Below are 21,343 nucleotides of genomic sequence, written 5' to 3'. Positions count from 1 at the left end.
GTCAAAATGGGCTAACGGTCCATCAACGGGTGAACTAATAAAGAATGTGTGATATGTACATACAATGGAATACTACGCAACCCTAAAAAGAAGGAAATCCTGTTACGTGTTACAAACAAACAGAACTGGAGACCATAATGTACATGAAATAAGTCAAGCACCAAAAGACAAATACCACATGATCTCACTCCTATGTGAGATATAAAAAGTGGATTTGATAGAAATTGAGAAAGCAGATGGTGATTTACAGAGGTTGGGGACAGGAGGGTGAGGGAAAGCTGGGGCGTGGTTGACCGATGGGTAGCTCAGTATGGCACAGCAGGGCGGATGCAGACAGCGATGTATACTGAGGATCTCAAAAAGCTAGAAGAGATTCTGAGCGTTTTCACTGTACAGAAATGAATGTTTGAGGGGATAGATAAGTCTAACCTAGAGTACACTCATACCTACATAGATATGTGCATACATATATAGTTAATATGGATGATTTTGTATTTTTATATATCAGTTAAAAACAAACTCAGTTTGAGAGAGAGAGCGAGAGAACCTTTTCAGCCACAGGGCTGAGCTTGAACTCCCAAACACACTGCTAAAACATTTTGCCAAGCAGCGATTAAGGTAGGAGGACCAGAGAGGAGGAGCAGAGGCGGGTGGGGCTGGGTGTGGAAGGAGTTAAGCTCCCAAGGCAGAGATGGTCAGCACGGCCCAATGTGCAATTTTCTGCCAAAATGTTTTAAATGAAACAGCTGTGTATGAGCAAAACTGCTGAGAATTGTTCCAGCTCGGAGCATGAATCTGAATCACTCGTGTTCAGTATTTGACGGGCTGTGTAATTGCCCTAAACCCTATTATCTTCCCGAGCAGTTGTTGAAGTGTCATTAGGACACCTCAAATGAAAGGCTAAACTCTCCTATATACACAATTTTAATAATTACAGTCCTTTTTCCTCCTATTTCGAAATGCAAAGCTCTGCTCCAAAAGGGAGGTGCCAGGGCTTCGGGACAGCTTCAGAGGCTGCTGCAGCCTAGCCGGGAGGTAATTAAGCTTTCTAAACTTTCTCTGCATTCTCCAGAGCCGTTGCTGTTTAGGGATATTTATTTTCTGCCATATTCGGAGGGGAGGCGACAAGGCTGGCCGCAGTCTGCACATATCACAGAGGGCCTACTGTGTGCGGCCGCTGCACCAGGGCCTAGGACCATAAGGACAGGCAGCCCTGAAAGGTGGCCGTAGAAATGTTTGTCTCACACTGTGCTGTCTTGCTGCTTCGTGTCATGTCTCTGCTCTGCTAGAGAGGGAGGGGGTTCGTGAGGACACGGCTAGGTCATGGTTGACTTTGTATCTGCAGTTTGCAACCCAGATCAGAGAGTACTTGTTGAATGACTGTGTGGTGGTTTACAGGGTGTTCTCCATCGGTCAGGAACCTGCTGGGATGCAGCCCTTGTCCTTGTGCAGATTAGAATAGGGATTTGCTATGGACATGACACATGCTGCCCAGGGATACTATCAGGACAATGTATGTTGTCTAAGAGAAGGTCCTGGATGCTTTTGACTCAACAGTCCAAATCAGGGGACCAAGGGACATGCTGCCATGATGACTGAGATGCTGCCTGTGCTGAGCCACAGGAGGGCTGGGGGGGGGTAGCTAGGTGGGGAGGCCGGTGGGTTACTGCTCTAAACCTGCTTCCTGCCTAGGAAGTGGGAGTGATCCTGGCGGTGGGCAGGCACCTAGGGTGGTGCTCTCTGTCCTGTGAAGTCACATCCTATGTCACTTCTTCCCTTGAGTGTGGGGAAGTTAGTAAATGCTTAAATCACTGTTCGCCTTCAGATGCATCGTTATCTCTGCCTCTGCACTGTTTATAGTTACTGTGTCTCCACCTCTTTCTACGTATCTGGAACATATGTACATATTGGTACCTCTGCATTTATAGCTGTCTGTCTGTCTATGCACCAGTGGCCTGTTCACCTACATTCCCCTCTGTGACTGTGTGGCACAGACACTGGCTGGCCCCTCGAAGTCATCTGTGGGCTGGAGATCCGCACGGGCAGCCGCTAGAGTCTGAAGGTGGTCTCCTATGACGGTCAGCACGACGTCAAGGCCCTGCTCTCATGCATTCTGATGACAGCGTGTGGAATGTGGGAGCGGGTCTTCCACCAGCCAAGTCTCTACAACGAGCATACAGCCTGGGCAACCCCTCAGGGGCAGCCCCACTAAGCCCTGCCTGCGCGGCTGGCCACAGAGATTGCGCCGTGCATGCCCGTGGCTGCTGAGTCGGTGGAGATTTGTGACTCAACAGTAGACAGCTCACAGGCCCCTGGAAGAGGACTTGGCCTCTGGTAGGCGCTGCAAGTTGGAGGTGAAGGAAAGTCAAGGAAGACAGATGAGTCAGCCACAGAGGTGTGTGCTCGGAGCAGCTCTGGGCTTCTGCAATGTCCCCCTCACCAAGGAACCCGGATCTGGGATGAGAACCGTCAGCGGGGCCGCGCCTTCCAGGATAGATGCTGCAGGCTGCATGGACTCTGGGCTGCATCAGCTCAGATCGGCAGCTGCTACCTTGGAGCCAAGAAGAAGGGATGGACACGGCAGGGTCCCCTCACTACCTAGAACCTGAACAGTGATGCCAACAGTGACGCACTTCTTGCTTCCTCGTGACTGCCTGATGTGTGGCCAGAGGTGGAGCTGTGGAGAGAGCTGCATGGGCTCTGCTAGAGAATACCATAGCGGGGTTCAGGCTGTGTTATCTGCGCTGGAAGGTACGTGTCACTGCATAGGTCCACGGGGCCCAGAAGGGGAGACTGGTTTGTGTGTGGATCCCTGGATTTAATTTCAGGGCCACCCCTAAATGGCTCCAGCCTCCCTGACAGTCAGGACAGGGTGCATCTGCAGCCCCCTCCTGCCCAAAGCTGCAATGATGAACATGGGATTTGGGGGACTTCCGGAAGGTTACCGGAAGTCATCACACGCACTGTTATCAGGGGCACCAGGTCACAGTGCACCAGAAACGGGGCTGTGGAATCCACCCAGTGTCTCATTTAGTCCCCGGAAACTGGGGGATGGCAGTGGCCCCTGGGCAGTGGCCAGCATTCGGAAGGGCAGCTGTCCTGGCCTCCTGTCCACTGACCTCCAGGGGAAGGCAGGGCCCATTATGCTCCTGTGAGCCACTTGCCTCTGAGCTCTGTCCCAGGAGGGACAGAGACCTCTCTTGCTAGTTTTTTCTTTTTGTTTTTATTATTTATTTTTCCATTTTTGTGGAATACATGCAGATGTTAATAAACCCCCACAGCCTCACAGCTGCATGAGGAGGCGGTGCCTAAGCAGCTCGCCCCTGCTAGCCCTGTCCTGTTTGTGGGCATGTGAGACAGGCAGCTGCCAGCCCCTGGCCCTGAGCAGCAGAGCCTGGCTGGGGGAGGAGGTCACGTCCTTCACCCGCCACACCCCACACTTTCCCTGACTGTCACACTGGAGCCCTGTATAGCTCACCCGGGAACCAACACATGCCAGGAGCCCAAGGTGGCCTCACTGAACCCCAAGTCCCTGCTCTAGGACAGGTCCCTCCTCCTGGACTGAGAAGCCACTTCCTGTCAGACATCTATGGGGACTGCTGGCAGGGGCCAGAGGAAGATGCAACTGTTACTCTGTGTACTCTGTTGTCATGTTCACCCTATTCTGTGACCACAGGAAGTCACTAGTCTTGTACCCAAGAAACCTGCTGTGAGGGTGCCAGGGTGGGTGGGGACTGGTTGTCCTCTCTCCATGACTCAATGGCGACAGAACCCAGCTCCAGGGCGGCTCACTCCGGGGTGGCAGGGGAGGCGGCTGTCAGCTGGGAGGCTGTCCTGGGCCTTGGTCCCTCTTCGCATTGACCTAGTGGCCTTGCAGCATGGAAGCTGAGCTCCCTGAGGTCTAGATGGAAACTCAAGGGGCTGCTGAGGTCCTAGAATGCACTTCTGATTCAGCTCCAAACACAAGATTTCTTGGTAGCCCAGGCTTGAACAATAAATGTGATCTGACAGAAAGGTAATTCCCTAATACGTCCATGTCTTCCTCCCCTCTGGCAAACTCTCTTATCCTACTACCCATCGACTGAAAACCGAGACCAACTGGAGACAGACAAGGGGGTGCCCAATGCATAGAGAAGCTGTGTGCAGTGGCTCAGAATGTGCACTATACAAGAAGACCAGAAGAGAGGTTGAAGGTATTGACTCTCTCCACAACTGTCATGGTGTGAGGCTTGAGTCTGTTTGGAGTCCAAATGCCATTTCTGACTTTCCAGAAGGTACCCACAGGCACTGGCTGCCCAGGGGTCTCATGCTGGGGCAGTCTTGAAAATAATGCTGTTAAAATATCCTGGGGTCAGGCCAGACATCTCAGGGGAAATGGGGAGAGGAAGTCCCCTCACATATCTGAATCAGTTCCGCTGTCTCCTAACTCCCAAGCTCTGTTGGGAAAAACAAGCTCAGTGCCTGGGACCAAGTGCTTCCAGGGCCACCATGCAGTCAGGGTGCTTAGGGACCTGGGGAGACTCACTCCTCTTACAGGCAACTTCTGGTGCTTTGGTTCATTCACTGAAAACCTCAGACCAAGGCTGTAGCACCTCAGGGGTTGTCACCTTCTCATGAAACAAGCATGAATGCCCTTTTGTATTTCATTAAACCGGGGACACCATTACGTATGACACCCCCATTATCTGATGTGTCACTGAGAAAACACAGTGCTACTGTCACAACTTCCATTTGAGATGTAGTCTAATTTCAGAGATAAAAACGGAAACAGAGATGTCTTGGAACTGATGGGACTCAGCTACATAGCTTGCTTCCCTACATTAAAAACCATGGCACAAGGGAATCGATGAAGTAATGTGCAAGAGGGCTGGAGTGTAGTCGGGGGTGTAACGCTTGCCTAGCATGCATGAAGCCCTGGGTTGGGTCCCCAGCATCATAAAAAAGGAAAGGAAAAGAAAGGAAGTAAAAGGCCGAAAAAAAAAAGTTTTGTAAACTGCAAAGTATAAAAACTATTATGCTTAGCCAAATTAACTTTCAAATAACTTCATTTAAAATACTAATATGCTACGAAACGCTGCATAAAGGATGTGATTGTCTTAATGTACTCACTAAGTGGTGTAAAAAGCTGCATGAACCTGGACTGTTTTTCAGCTTTTGTAGCATTCCCACCCTCCTATGATTTATTTGTGTAGCATCACTTGTGGGTTTACCCTTGAATGGGATTCAAGATTTGGGCCTGATTTACAGTTGGAGCTCACTAACATTTGGAAGCCATGCACTGTGTTACATAAACACATAAATACCACCAGGGAAAGCCAAGCACCACAATTGCACAGGGACGGGGTGGGAAGGAAGGGTGCCACAGAAGCCCACTCTGTCCTGAGCCTCCGACAGTCATGCTGTGGGTCGGGAGGGGAATTCCTCCAGGCCACATTTCCCATGCTGTCTGCAGGGGGAATGGCCGAGTGGTTTGGATTGTGGTTTCTGTTTGGAAAGGAAAAGAAATATTTTGGAAGTCTCCAAAGAGTAGCTGGCCAGTGTTCTCCACATGTGAAGAGGCAGAAGTTCCCTGGGTTGGTGGACATCTTCTCTCCTCAGTGGGAGAGCCAGACTTGGGCTCCAGCCAGCTGTGGGACCCAGCTCCGGCCCATCTCAGCTGGCAGCTTGGGGCTGGAAACAACCTGTCCAGCCCCGGAAGACCAAAGTTCTCAGGACTTGGTGTTTCTGCACCGTACCCTGTGACACAGCTCTAGATGGTTCCCCCATGCTATTTTAGTGTCCTTGGGAGTCTGATGTCCCCAAAGAAGCCATACCTTGGAGTCAGGTAGATCTGAGTTCACATCCTCTTTATCATTGCCAAGGAGTTTGTTACTGGACCTTTCTGCACCCCAATGTCCTTGTTTGTAAGGTTAAATGAGTTAAGGGAGAGGAAGTGACATCAGAGTCTGGAATAGACACCCATTAAGTCAGTCCTGTGCAAGATTCCTGCTGAAACTTAGAGAGAGACTTCCTGGCCCTTGTCACAGTTTGAGAAGCTTATAATTGTAATACCAAGGAAAAGCTACTGAAATTCTAGTGAGATAATTCCAATCTACCAGTGTAACCCATAGTGAGAATAAAGACACTAAGACATATTTATAGTTTTGGGGAGCCAATAGAGTCATAAGTCCAGCCGACATGGTGGTTCACTGGAATAAAGGTCTCAACCCAGGACTGAACCTGTATTTTATTAATTCATGAAGAAGGCAGTGGTTTGAAGATGAGTGACTCTGAGAATGGCAGGAAATATGTGAATTCGGTGAGCTGGGCTATGTAGGAGACCTGAAAACACCTCTGCAATATGCAGAGGGACCAATCTGCATAACAAAATTGATGTAACATTTAATGTTTTGGAGGCCAGTGCTTCAGCTCTGATGTGCAAACTTTTCTGCCCTGGAAAGTCATGCCTCTTATCTTGAGGCTCAATTCCAGTTGACAGTTGTGGAGCAGTGATTTTTCATCCCACCTGGCTTAACCGTGTTTCTGGGAGCCAAGGGACAGGGAAACAGCAACTGTCATCTGGCTTCAAAGGTTACGCATCAGCACCTCAGCCAGCCCTATTTACACCCTGAAAGTCAACAGAAAGGAAAAGGAAATGGCCCAGCCAGCTCTGGACATATCAGTCCATAGAGACAGGGCCAGGTTTAGCCAAGGTGGAGATAATTGCTCTTTTTAACTCAAGGAGGGTCATCCAGGTGGTCCTCTACATAACTGCAATGCATTCATCCAACCAACACTGGCAGAACCCCAGTATGAGTCAGGCCCTCTCCAAGGGCGGGAAACACTGCAAGGAGGTAGACAGATCTGGTTTCGGTCCTTATAGGATTTTCAGCTCAGCACCAAGAGGAAACAGTGAACTAAGAGCCAAACAGCATGAGATAAATCCAGCAAGTGACAAGGACCATGAAGAAAGTGGAACAAGATTCAGGGATGAAGGGAAGTATAAAGTGATACCCACTCTCTAGCCCAAGATTCTCTAGTCAAAAAGTTCTAAACGTGCAGTGATTTTACATACCAGGAGACATTAATAAGATATGCCTGGAGACATTATTATCACTGGAAAGAGGAAGGTGGTGGCTCCTGGCATCCAGCAGGCAGAGGGCCAGGATGCTACTAAACATCTCCAATGCACAGGATGGTTCCTGCAACAGAGGAGGATCCAGCCTCAAATGTCACCATCACTGACTCTGAGAAACCCTAAACTAGTTCACTGCCAGGCCACACACCAGAGCTGGTTCAGAACACAGGCTGCATTCTGGCTACTTCAAGCAGGAAGATATTTGACAGGATATTAAAAGATTGCATAATTGCAAAAAAGCTGAAGAAACAGCTTTTAAGGATGACTCCCAAGGTCACATTGCTGTACTGGGCCACTGGGGTGACTGCTTCCTCTTCCAGGAATCAGACACTGGGATGAATCCCTAGTGTTTTTCGTCAAAACCATGCTGTGCCTGCCAGGATGTGCACTGCAACATAGATCCATCTGTAACTGTCAGAGTTATGAGACCAGCCCCAAAGATGCTGCTGGGGAAACTGCACAGAAATCAGGTGCTGCAGGACTATGCTGGCTCCAAAAGTGACCTCTATCCTTGTTCTCTTAACTTTATGTGAATGCATCTACACGGCCCGACCTGACTTGCATGCATGGCTCTAGCTGCAAGGGAGTCCTGACACTGGGTCCCAGACGTGTTATGGCCACTGCAGGATGCCCATACACATGAGAATGAGAGTGAGATGATCTGCAGGGTGGTGATGAGTATAAATGCTAATGCAGACTACCTGGGTTCAAGCCCATACCTGTCATTCACCAACCTGGTAGTCTTGGGCATGGTATATAATCTAATCTGCATCAACTGTTTTTTCATCCTTAAAATAGAGGTAACAATGGGACTCCTTCATATGGTCACATAGGCATCCCATTCCAATTACATCCTTGCTGCCTGCTGTTAGGGGCTCAGAAGCTGATTTGAGCAGTGTGGAAACCCTTGTTAGCGAAGTTGCACAGAGCTGTGGTAGCAATTCTCTAATGTCATAGAAGCTTTAGCTATTATGGCTTCAAACCTTGGGACAGAGACACACAGCTGACAGTCCTCTCTCAAGCACTCTTTGAGAATAGTTTAGACAGGAGCTGGGCATTATACAAGGCATACTTATGGTTCCAGCACTCAGGAGCCTGAGGCAGGAGGATAATGAGTTCAAGGCCAGCCTGATCTACGTAGCAAGATTTTGTCTCAAGAAAAGAAAAGAAAAGAAAAAGAAAAGAAAGGACAAAAAAGAATAGGTTACGTAGGGATAGTACTGGTTAGGTTGGAGTTATGTTACATTCTGTACAGATCAACAAATAATTAAGTGTATCCAAAATTTTTTGGTTGTATCATAGTTGAGAGGCCCATATGCTTTTGAAAGGAGACTGACGACAGTGGGAGGTGGAAGATGGGGCCTGGCTGCATTCTCTTGGGCTCCAGGCTCTTCCCTGTCCATTGGGGCTGCATCTGGTTTTCTCCAGGAGTTGTCAGGCTAAGAAGACCCAGAGGAGAAGGTGTCTGCGGGGGATGGCGGGCTTCAAGCATAATTCAGTGTTCTGTCAGGAAGCTGATCTGACAGCTGATGAAAAAGAAATATAATTAAGTGTCAACAGCAATGAATGCTGCAGGGCAAGGCTGACACGCCAGCTGGTGGCCAGGACCCCCTCCTACACAGTACCAATCATGCCTCTCTGTCCCTCTGGGCTGTTAGGACCAGAGGAGCTGGCATCGGGTGCTCAGCACAAGAGATCAGAGGTGGCCCGAGCATGCCCTGCCCTACACAAGAGGAGGGCTTTCCCAAGAGGTTCCAGCTGTCAGGGAAGTGGCCTGGGAATGAAGAACGTCAGGGCTGTGGCCTGACATTGACATTCTCATCTGGCTTCTAGAACACTGAGATGGTTCGCCTGACCCTCCTTGGGGGAGGGTCCTCTAAAAATGACAGCTGCAGTTTCAGTATGCATTACGGTCTGGTCAATTTTTCCCTAATTGCATTATCTTGCTAATGGCAAAGAATGCTGTCCTCCAGACTGCTGAGTGTCACCCCCTCAGGTGCAGCTGCAGAATAACGAGCTGTCCCCCGTCCCCAGCTCCCATGGATCTAGCTGGCATCAGCCAGCCGAGGTATTTTGTTTTCCAGCTCTCTTTGCAGCTCAGTCATTCCAACCATGCATAGTGAGCACACAGATCATGGGTCTCTACTTGCCTGGGACCCTGCTGCAGGCTGAACAGGGGCTGGGGAGCCAGCCAGCAGCCAGGGTGTAGGAGAGAAGCAGGGTGAAAGAAATTCAAGTCTCTGAACAATTTCACAGGCACAGGGACCCTGGGCCATCACCCTCTGGACATCTATGAAATAGGAATGCGGGTGTAGCTGACATCTGCCTTCCAGGATGTCCTGTGCCCTGACTTAGTGCCTGTCACTCTTCTCACAAGACAGGTACCATTTCCTTGTGCTTCACGGAGGAAGACCGTGAGGTTCAGAGAGGTCATGTGGGAGCCCAGAGTCCATCAGCAGAGGCGGCAGAGCTGGCACGTGTTTCTGAATTTGGCTATGACCAACGCTCACAGCCTTTCCTTCTGCTTGGAGTTTCTGCTTCCACTTGAGTCTGTGCTGTTGATCTTTACCTGGGTTTGGTTTATGAAAGTTGCCACATAAAGCCTAATGCATTCTCCACCAAGGGAAAAACAGAGAACTCTTCCCTGTGAAGACCTGAGGACTTGGGAGGACAGGGCTTGACAAAGAGGAGTGATCTGTTGACAAATGCCACTTGGCTTCCAGTTCCCCATTCTGGTGACAGCACCTAGGTTTTGTGGGGTGACACATGGTTCAGGCCTGTGCCACCCCCGAGCTGACTGTTGTTGGAGTCTGGGTGGAGACAGCATCTCAAAGGCCCAGAGTTCACGGGTCCCAGCAGCAAAGCCTGACAGACGACATGGGTCTCTGTTGCCACATTCCTGGCTGTCCTGAGTGTGACCATCCACTTTTCCTTTGTTCTGGACAGCGGTGCCACCTTCTTGCACTCAAGTGTCCACTGCCCATGTCCTCCAGGGCTGGTCTCTCTTCCTTGCCACCAAGACACCTGCCTGGCAGAGCTGCTAGGAGCCAAGGGCAGAGGGGTACGGCATAGACCATGTCCAAAGATGACCCTGGGGCCCAAACCCGCCCCCGTGAGCCCTGCAGCTAGGCCAAGAGCAAACACCTCTGGGGCGGGAGGCAGCTGCCCAGGATGGGACTGAGGGTAGTAGGCTCAGGTGGAGGCCGGGAGAGGAGTCCAGGATGGGGGAGTGGGCAGGGCAGAGGGTTTATCTTTCTAGTGGGTTCTGATAAACTGTCCCACCCACATCAGAGACAGGGTCTGCCCCAAGGGCTTCTTAAGTTGTGGCCCGGGAACCAGGCCACAGCAGGGCCACCTAGGAAGTCCTGCTCCAGGGGACAGATTTAAAGCACAGAGTGACTCTCACTAGTGAGGCTGGATTTACGGGCCTCGCTCAGGCTCTGCTTTATCTTAGCAGCAGAGATGGAGCCGTGGCATCAGACACTGAGGGCAGTCACTGAGGGCTGGGCAGCCACAGTGCCCAGGTGGAGGCGGTGGAACCTGGGGGACCTCCTAGCCCAGCCTGGCAGCCTTGACATGTTTTGGATCAGACAGAGGACGGTGGCTTCAGCATCCCTGGTTCTGCTCCAGGGACCTCAGATGCACAGACTTTCTGAGTGTCAGGCCCAATCAGAGCACTGGGGACAGGAGGGCCCTTCGAGTCTGGCACTGGCAAGATGGCAGGATCACTCACGAATCATGGAAACAGCAGAAGACGGTGGTAAAGACTCAGGGGAGCTACAGCAGAGTGTAAAGCTTCCTGCTCCTGATCCCCATCTGTGTGGCCTGGAACAATTTGCTTCCCTTCTCTGAGCCTCGGTTTCCTCATCTGTTAAATGGGGGGGGACACCAATACTTTCTTCATGTAGATAGTGTGCAGATAAAGGGCTTGATTTAGGATAGTGTCTGCCTACACTTAATCCTCAGTTAGGCATAGTAACAAAAACCTTTCCCTTTTCCTGCAAATCACTTTGGCATGCGTAAGCCAGTGTTCCCTTTGTGACCACACTGGCAGGAGGAGGGTCCGAGTGCATTTTCCACGTTAGCAACAAGTGAGTTGGGCCCCATGCTGCTTGGGGACAGGGCCAGGACATTAAGCACAAGGCAGTTGCTCCCAGTTCACTTCCTGTTCCACGACACTGCTTTCCAAACAATGTGACAGAAAAATGGGCCCTGGTATTGAGCATGCACTAAGTGTCTGGCCTCTGGTCCTGCTAATGACCACATTTAACCCTAAAGCAGAGCCAGCTGGCCCAGGACCAGTGTCCTCAGAAGTCATCAGCATAAAGTCACCCTAATTCCGTACTGGCTCCCCATGTGGCTCATCCTGGACCTGTCACCCACTCACGACACGGCCATGTCTTTACACACCCAGCTTTAGTTGTCACGGCCCTTGGAATTCTCTGTACGCAAATATTCTGACACCCTCTGCATAATGCAGTGGAAGAAACGTGTCAGACACTCATAACTTCCATGTGGCCTTCGGGGGGCATCTGTCATGTAGTAATGTTTTATTAGCTGCTTTATGATATGAAAGGAATTCTGATTGGGCTCTTTCTCAGGCTTCCTGTAAGATATTGTGTAAGATTCCAGAAATGAAATGAAATTTTATATTGTTTTTTGAACTTTAGTTAAGTATTAAAATTTAAAGTCTATTACTTAAAAAAGTTCTCAAGGCGTTTCCGATGAAGTCAAATCCATTTATTTACTGTATCCCCAGCCTTTCCCGTCACAGGCAGAATTCTGTTTTCTTTTCATCAACTCGATCTGATTAAATTAATGGTGCAATTTAAGATGCAATAGCATCCCCTGCTTGCTGAACTAGCTCTGGCCCAGATCTGATCATTTTAACAATTGAACCGCGTCCCCTAAAAATTCCATGGAAGTTTCCCTGGGACCTGGAGGTACTTTTCCATGAACTTACTGCCAGATCGTGTCAGCATTCTGAAGAGCTTCCACATGCTGCTCCTTCGCGAACAGTTCACCATGGCTAACACAAAAGCCGACAGACCACCCCCAGAGGTGTCCCCAGAAGACTCCGTGGGCTCGTCTCAGCTCCTGTGGCCCTCCAGCAATCGGGCGGATGGAGCTGATCTCAACTCAGCAGTATTCATCCTGTCTCCTCCAAACTCACCCTGTGCATGGAGATATCAAGGGGGTGTGTCCGACAGGCTAGGGTAGGTGATGCTGTAGTAATGAACAGGCCCACAAGGGCGGGAGGCTCATAGTAACATAGTGACCACTGGGTCTCTTTCCACTCAGTCCTCAAAAAGAAAGAGAAGCCCAGCTGTGAAGATTGTGGTTTCTGTGCGGGGAAGAGGGTGCTTCACAGCTAGCTCAGTAAAGCTGCTCAGTAAAGGATGCCACACTTCTCATTAGTCTCTGCTTTAGAACCGAAGGACGTCAGGAGACGGAGGGCTCTCCACGAGAAAGGCAACACAGTGGGCAGACGTCTCCCCGGCCCATCCCCTCTTGCTCTGCTGTCCCGCCCCAGGCCAGGGATGGCCCAAGTGACCCAGAACTGCCAAGAGGCGGAAGAGGAGCATGGGAAGAGGCCAAGTGCCTGGGTTTGCACCTGCCTCTGGTACTCCTGAGCCGTGTGGACAGTTTCTGAACCTCTCTGTGCTCCAGTTTCCTCATCTGTAAAGGGGGAAATAACAGCCCCTCTTTCCTGATATGTAAGATAAATTAGGGCCTGTCAAGTTTCTAGAAAATTCCCTAGTGCTTGATAAATAATGGGTTAACATTTCTGAGTGTTTGATTTCAGGACTGAACTAAATGGTCCTGGAGACTTACTGTATAGATTCTACTTAACTCATACATGCTGCAGCAGGATGACCATTTTGCAGGTAAGGAAACTGAGGCTTGTGGGGGGGGGAGTCTTCTCTTGGGTCCTCTAACTACTGGGACTGTGTATTAATGACAGGGATGCTTTCTGAGAAACATATCGTTAGGTGATTTCACTGTCCTGTGAACATCAGAGTGTATGAACTAACAGAGCTAAGACGTCACTGGGCAATAGAGACTTCTCAGCTGTAATATAACAAGTTATACTATGGTATCATGCAATATGATAATGTAAATGTTCGGCAGGTACTGGAGAGTGAATCTAGGGCCTTTGCTCTGAGCTACCCCCCTAGCTCTTTTTTATTTTTTACTTTGAGACAGGGTCTCACTAAATTTCTAAATTTCCCAAGCTGGGCTCAAACTCATGATTCCCCTGCCCTTGGCTCCCAGAGCGCTGGAATTACAGGCATTACCCTCAGCCTCAAAAAAAGGCAGGGGGAGGGAAGCCAGGGATGTAGCTCTACATGGAGGCCCTGGGTTCGATACCCAGTACTGGGGTGGGGGCACATTCCTGGGGAGTAGCCTGTAAAGCCACCGCCCAGCTGCGTTGTGTCCCAAGGACCCAGGAGCACGGCAGGGTGCAGGTGAGGTTACTTCAAAGGCTGCTTATATATAGCTGCTCAGGGACAGAAGGCCGAGCCCTGTGCCACCACTTTTGATTACACCGAAAAAACCAATCTCGATGTTAATTTCCTCAAGTGGAGCCGCAGGCCCTTTGGGTTCACAGGCACCGACGGGGAGGGGCTGGGGGGATACGGGGCCTCGACTGCCAGAGGAGTCACAGAGGGCGCTCTTTGGGTCCCTTCTACTCCAGATTTCTTCATTGACTTTGAATACGAACCTGGCTTCCTCTGCCCTGTCTTAAGCCACGGAGCATAAAGAAACTGCCAAGCAAGAACAAAAGTGTGCGGTATTTACTGAGCACTTACTATGTGCCACACACACACACTCACACACTCCCATCGCCCTGTGACCACATCCTCTCATGCCCTCATCCCTGTTTAACAGCTGCCTAAGCCACTACAGAGAGAGCTTAAATCATCTGTCTGAGGCAGGCAGCCCACAGACAGCAGAGCCAGGGTTTGAACTCAGCTAGGCTGGTTCTGGACTCTCAGCCCTAACCACCAGGCTCCCCAAGGTCAGGGGAGCACAAGGATGAGGGACAATATCTCCTAAAGGGATTGGGGTGAGTCGGGGATGCCCGGGGCTCCTCCCACATCTCCCCTTCTGCTCTCCCGCAAAGCCAGGCTACCCCGGGCCTGCCAGTGCTCCCACGTGGACCATAGTGGTTGCCTCCTAACTGGCCCTGCTCCAGCCTCGCCTCCTCCCCATCACCACAAAGTGGGATCCAACCCACCCTGCTGAGAGCTGTCCTAGGCTCTGCTCCCTTCACCCTCATTCCGCTGGCTGCCGCAGTGCCTTGGCACATGCATGCTGTTCCCTTGGCCTGGCCCCTGTCTCCCATTTCCTTGCCTCTGGTTCTTCCTGATACCCGTCAAGGTTCCTCTCCTTTTGGATGCGCCCGTCTCCAGGCTGAAGCGAAGGCTTGGGGATGGTCACAGTGCGCTCCCAACCTCAGCCTGTCACCACACTCTGGTCGGTCCAGTTGTACAAAGGGGCTGAAAGCTTTGTGGGTGGGGATGGTGCCTGAGTCAGCTTTGGTCACTGAGACAAAATACCCAGGAAATAAATTTGTTAGCAGTAACTGTTGACTTTGGCTCACGGTTTCAGGAGCTGCAGTCCGTGGTTACTTGGTGTGGTTGCTCTAGGCCTGTGGCAGCCCAGTCCATGATGGGAGGGTGGGGGTGTGCAGTAGAGCAGAAGAGTTTAACCTCCTAGGCCAGGCAGTGCAGAGAGAGAAGACGGGTCAGGGCTCCTCTGTCCCCTTCAAGGCCACACCCCTAATGACCTCACTTCCGCCCGCTGGGCCCACCTCTTACAGCTTCCATCAGTAAAGCCAGAGGCAGGTAACCAAGTTTCCAATTCACAGCCTGTGGGGGACATTAAAGATCCAAACTATGAAGCCAGAGGTGGTGGCACATGTTTGCAGCCCTCGGAAGGCTGAGGCGGGAGGGTTGGTGCTAGTTTGAGGCCCACCTGGGCTGCACAGTGAGTTCAAGGCCAGCCCGAACTACACAGTGAGATCCTGTCTCAGACAAAACAAAACAAGACAAGGGAAAGCAAAATACAGCAAAATAAAAGATCCAAACCAAAACAATTGGTGTCCTGCATATTTTTCTCTCTTTACTATCTAGGGCACAGCCAGGAGCATAGCTAAGCAGCATGGTGCCAGCTTGGCAAGAGAGAGGTCTGAGTTCAATTCCTGGCACCAACAGAAAAGGAAAATCAGTACCAGCACAGTGCCTGGCACAGAAGGCACTCGGCAAACAGCAGTCACTGACTGAGGGTGAGCAGGTGAGCTGGCTCGTGTGTCTCCTCTGCAGCTGTGTGCTCGTTCACGGCCTCAGCGCAACAGCAGAAGCACCCAAGCTGGAGCACTAGGGCTGGGAAGGTGGGGAGATCTGAAGGGGCCCCGGCCGCCGTGACTGAAGTCCTTGGGCTTCGACAGAGGTCACCCTGCTAATGCAGCTGCTTCTCTGGAAAAGCGAATCCCAGCCTGTGGCCAGAAGATCACAAAGCAGGAGCAGTAATCCTGCAGCCGCTGCCACTGCAATCAAATGCTTGGTGAGCACCAGGCTGTGTGCGTAGAGATTAGAGCTGGTGGCTCCTCACTGCTGGCCTGGGAGCCACGCACCGTGACAGTGACAGCAGGGATTAGGCTGAGATGTTCTGGAAGCGTGCATCGTTCTGGGGGACCTCCTGCTTTTGGTCCCTGGGGATGGAGCTGGCACTGGGTGTCCCCAGCGGCCTCCTGGGCTTTGTCAATGCAGTGTCATGAGTTCTTAGAGGGGGAGTGGAAGGAGGTCACAGGGAGACCAGAGCTGTCCAGTGATAGTCAGCACGACATTCCCTCCTCGGGCCAGGCAGAATCTGCCAAGTACAGGGAGTGGATGTCTTAGCTAGAAGGCGCTCTCAGAGGGTTGTTAGGAAGATCAGTGTGTGGAATAGGAGGAGGAGGAGGAAGAGAAGGAGGAGGAGGAGAAGGAGGAGGAGGAGGAGGAGGAGGAGGAGGTGCCCAAGTGCCAACTGGGGACAGGAGAGGAAGCCCACACACATCTCCTATCCAGGCCTTTGCCCTCTGCAGGCGCCCCTCGCCAGACCCCCAGGTCAGGCAGGGAGATTCCCCTCCCCAGCAAGCTGGTTCCCCACCACCGGTAATGAAATCTTAATAAACTGAGCCAGCAGAAAGCCGCCCATGTGCATTGATGGAGACAGAGTTCAAAGAGGGCCGGTGTTTGATGATGAGGGCAGTGCAGAGTGAGCCAGGGCCCAGGGGCCGGGGTGGGGGGAGGCGCGGACAGGAGGAGGCAGAGGAGCTGGGTGATGCCGGCCGGCCCTGCTGGCTCCATAAACTGGGCTCTTTCCCACTCGGGGATGCCAAACTGCTGGAGGGAGGTGAAAACCTTGTGACAATCACTCCAGTGACTTCCAACCAAAGAACTGTCATATCTATTGATGAATGAAACTCCCTTTCTCTTTGCTTGAGGTTCGGGGGATTGAACCCATGGAGTACTGAGCTACAACCTCAGCAGTCACCACCAGCATCACCATCATTTGAGACAGGGTCTCATTAAACTGCTTAAACTGGACTCAAACTTGTGATCCTCCTGCTTCAGCCTCCCGGGTAGCCAATTTCTCAGGCTGTGCCACCATGCCCTGCTCTCTGACTGTTTAGAGTGCTGTGTGTGCTCTGGGATTAGAGGGCAGTGATGGCCTTGCCTTTGTGACCGTACACTTTAAAGAGGTGGAAGTCAGGTGCAGTGGTGCCTGTTTATAATCCTAGCACTCAGGAGGCTGAGGCAGGAAGACGGCTGTGAGTTCAAGGCCAGTTTTGAGAACTACATAGTGAGACGCCATCTCAAAAATAAACGTGGCAAACTATGAAATTTGGTTATACTGCAATATTTAGAAACACAGGAAGGAAGCATCTTTATTCTCAGTCTGGGTCAGGAAATCCAAGGAACACAGACTTAGTGACAAACCAGTGAGAGGACGGTGCACACCCCAGAGGGGCCAGGGGACAGGACAGCACTGCAGGCATGAGGCTCGGGGCTGCGACAGGCCAGTGTCTAATGAGCCTGCACAGTGGCCATGGACAGAAACACCCCAAGGGATCTGGAAGGCTCGGGGCTGTGTGGCAGCTGCTGGAAATGGGGTGGATTTGGGCTGCTGAAATGCATCTTTCTGAGTCAGGGGAGGCTTCCCTGCCTCTGGGGTGGATCTGGTTCTCCGCAGTCAGGCAGGCTAGGTCTGCTGCAGAAAGGTGTCCTACTGTTCCCTCCGCTAGCTTCCTGGCATCCTCCAGGGTCCAAGCCTGAGCTTCAGCAGACATGCGCACTGGGAGGTGTTCAGTGGGGCCCAGATGAGGGAATCAATGGATGGATGAATGAACGCTCTGGGCACGGGAGACTCTCATTTTAAATCTTTGATTTTTCCTGTGGTGCCAGGGATGGTTCCTGCAACTTCTCCTGCTAGGCAAGTGCTCCACCACTGAGCCACACCCTCAGCTCTGTTATGTCCCTTTCAAAACTAACCTGTCCGGTGTCCTTCAGGCCTCCACTAGGGCAGAGCCAGAGAGAGTCATGCAGTCATGCAGTCCTGAGAGGGCGGTGCAGGGTGCTCAAGGTGACCCCGCATTTGTAAAGCAATTCTGGTGGTGGTGGTGGGGAATCTTAACCCCAGGGACACAGAGGGAAGCATCTCAGATCACAACAGCACCCTTCTCAGGTGATGGCCCTCCCCAGTGAGCTGCCCAAGTAGCCTAACGGTGAGGTCCATGCTGAGGGACGTCACCTCTGGCCGGAGCCTGGTCTGCACGCTCTGGCAGTCCCTTGGTGCTCGGCGTGCTCAGGGTCTACCTGGTCTTGGTGTCATCTTCTACTCATGCGGGAAGGTGCCTGCAGCTCGGGACTCATCACACAACAGCCTGACACGGGGGAAAGAAACCTTATAAACATCGGGGCCGCATCAGTCTTCTGGGACAGAGACTGTTCTTGAAGCTTCTGTGAGCTGCCTCCCTATGAATTCAATTTTCCCACCCTGGATTCCCCGAAGCGCCCCTTGGCATCTATGGTTAATTTACCTTCTCTGCTCCACTCCTGCCACAGATTTGTCATCTGGCTCTGTCCCAGGAGGAGTAAGTGGAGCAAATGGAGAGGCCTGTGAGGTTGGTGGCCCAAGAGCCACTGCTCACCCATTGGCAGTTCATAGGATCAGGGTTGAGGCCTGGGCCACCGGGGCAAGTAACCTAGGAGGTACACAGCACGGGCCTGGTGCTCGGAAGCACCCTGGGCTAGGTTTATCACACTGCTATTGTTGCTTTGAATTTCTTGATAGTTTTGTTTTGTTTTTTAAGGAAGGGTCTTACTATGTTGTTCAGGTTGGCTTTGAACTCATTATGTAGCTCTAGGCTGGCCTTGAGCTCACAGTGATCCTCCTGCCTCAGCCTTCTAAGTGCTGGGATGATACGTGTGTGTGTCACCACACCCAGTGGAAATTTTTAGTAATTTTTAAACAAGGGGTCTCGTAGTTTCCTTTTGCAGTGGGTCCCCAAAATAACATAGCCAGAGGCCTGGCTTTCACTGCTGATGGGTTCGCTTTCTTCAGGGGCCACAGAAAGATGCCAAGTCTGCCTGATCCTGCAGCAGTGTTGACTGGCTCGCCATGAAGCTTTCGTTGCATTGATTCCTCTGGCTTTCTGCACTTGGCCACTGCCCTGTTCAGGCCTCACCATCTCCCTGCTGGCTACTGTGGCTTCCTGACAGTTGTCCCTCCTTCTAGCCGCTGCCCAATTGAGCTGAGCAAGAGAGGCAGGTCCGACGTGCTGCTGTGTGACCCAGCTTCAGGAGGACGATCGTCAAGGACACGGAGCGCCACCCTGCATCATGTGTGAATCATGCCTTTGGAGCTGTATCAGGTCCAAGCCTAATAGCAGAGCTGTTGATCGCAGGAGCACCCAGCATTAAGTGAGCTCATGCTATATTCCCGGCAAGGCATGCATTTGGTCAAATCTTTAATCCCTACCATGATCCTAGAAGCAGGTGGCAGCGCTGTTCTGTTCTCCTGGATAGGAAAGGCTGCTTGGAGAGATTAGGCCAAGTCCACTCCAAAGTCAAGACCCTTGGTTCAAATGCCAGCCTCGTCATTGGCTGGATCTTGACTTTGGGTAAGTTATTTGCTATCACTGTATGTGCTTGTCTACCCATAAAATATCAGTTAATGAATTTTAAAAATACCTCCTGCACAGCGCTATAAATTCAAGAATCAGATTCAATATAGAGGAAGGTCTTAAAATATTCTTTAACACATGCAAATATGCTACCTATGTATTTGTCCTGGCTATTAACACGTCCAAGATCACATAGGCAAAAAGCAGCCAAAACAGGACTTAAACTTGGGAAGTAGATCTCCAAGGCGGTGGGTCTAACCACAGGGCAACCCCGGGTTCCAGGAAAGGAATCAGCAACAGCAAGCTGAAAGGCATCGGCACGGCACATCTAACTCCTTCACTGTCTCACTACATTGGTGTCAAGAGTTGGAAATTAATAAGCAGAAGAACACAGTTCAGAATGTTGACTCTTACTCCTAAATGTATGCTGTTCGTTAGGTCAGAAATGGGTGATTTTGCAGCATTTCTGAAGTCACCTCACTGTTTACTGGAACATGCAGCGTGGCACGTCTCTGCAGTAACGACGTCGTTACAATGCGAGGTGTCAGCACAACATCCTTGTATTAAACGGCTCGCAGGCGCGCAGGAGAAAGTGAGGGGTTATGGGAGAATTACAGGGTGTGCAAATTGTTCGGGCTCTGCTAGACACAGAGAGCTTTTTTTTTTTTTCTTTATCCTGATTTAGTGAGCTGGGAAAGGGAGCGAGTGAGTGCATCTTAAAGATGGGCAGCAGGTCATTTAGATGCAGGCCAGTGGCCTTTCTTGGTAGATGGCAGACGAGAATGCTTTGCGCTTACGACAGCTTGTTCTCTGAGCTCGATTTTCTTGTAGCCCATTCAAGATGCCTGATCATCACACCCGGTTGGGCCCAGTGTGGGGTTTCAGCTCTGTGAGCTCACAAAGGATACATGATTGGGGGGAATGCGGGCCCCAGCTTAGCTCCCATCCCAGGGAAGAGCGGGCTGCTCCAACACCATATGCAAAAATCATGCTCCTGCTTCCAAAACTCAAGTGGACCTCAGAGAGCACTGCCCAGCTCAGGAAACACTAACTACAGAATTCCGAGGTGGGGTGGGGTGGGGACGAGGGGTTATGTGTTAATTGACAGCCAGCACTGCAGGTGCCCAAAGTAAAAATGAGAAAAAGCCCATCAGATTTTGAGTTTTGCGAGATGGGCTTGCAGAGCTTTGTTACCTGGGAGCTTATTACTATAAATGGTTTAATAGCAAGGTGTGATGATGCGTGCCTGGAGTCCTAGCACTCTGGAGAATGGAGGCGGGAGATCACGCTAGTTTAACACTGGCCTGGATTTCATGGTGAGGCCCTGTCTCAGAAAAAAAAAGGTGTAATAGTAATATGAAATATAATGATAAAAATGGTGTTTTATTGAGCACCTACTACACATCAGGCATCTTGCGTACACACTCCCATGGGGAAGTCATTGAATCCCATTAACAACTCTGCAAGATCACTCTGCCAACTCTCACTGTATTCAAGGAAGAAACAAATTCAGAGTGATGTCTTCGGGGCACTAAGTGGCAGGGATAAGATTTCAAGCCAGAGGCAGCTGGCCATGAAGCCTTGCCTTCCCCGGTCCCAGAGCTGCCTACTTTGTTTGTTTAGTACTGAACCCAGCTAGATGTTGAAAAATACTGGCACTACTTCTCACATAATTAATAACTATAATAATGAAAGCGATAGCAACACTTACAAGGGCCAGAGGTGAATTATTTAATCATCACGACAATAGTCTAAGAAAGAGACTGCTTTCATATCTGATTTAGGTGAGGGCTTGTGGCGGGTAGAGGGCTTGTGTTCAAGGTTTTATGTAAGGTGTGCAGTGAAGCAGACAGAGAACAGATGAGGAGGGCAGGAAGTCACTGAGGACAGAGAACAATCAGAAGCTCCACCGGAAGAGACATGGCAACTTTGTGTCAGGAAGGTACAGTCTGGTCGGGAGCCTTTCTGTCCACAAGCTAAGATCTAGTAGCCATATTTGTTCCCTCTGACATCACAGTCAAGCCACAGTTGATTGGCTCCTGATGAACATC

The 21,343-nt window shown here is 50.9% G+C and overlaps 1 protein-coding gene across 3 annotated transcripts in view; it reads right to left on the bottom strand.

Annotated features, from left to right (window-relative positions):
• Kazn (kazrin, periplakin interacting protein) overlaps positions 1–21,343 on the bottom strand; it is a 992,111-nt gene that overhangs the window by 195,887 nt on the left and 774,881 nt on the right. The window lies entirely within an intron of this gene.

The sequence above is a fragment of the Cavia porcellus genome, unplaced genomic scaffold (assembly GCF_034190915.1).
Source record: "Cavia porcellus strain 051 isolate PalLab524CR breed Dunkin Hartley unplaced genomic scaffold, mCavPor4.1 scaffold_25, whole genome shotgun sequence".
Taxonomy (NCBI): domain Eukaryota; kingdom Metazoa; phylum Chordata; class Mammalia; order Rodentia; family Caviidae; genus Cavia; species Cavia porcellus.
The sequence above is the reverse complement of the archived record's forward strand: the minus strand, read 5'-3'. Positions and strand labels throughout refer to the sequence as shown.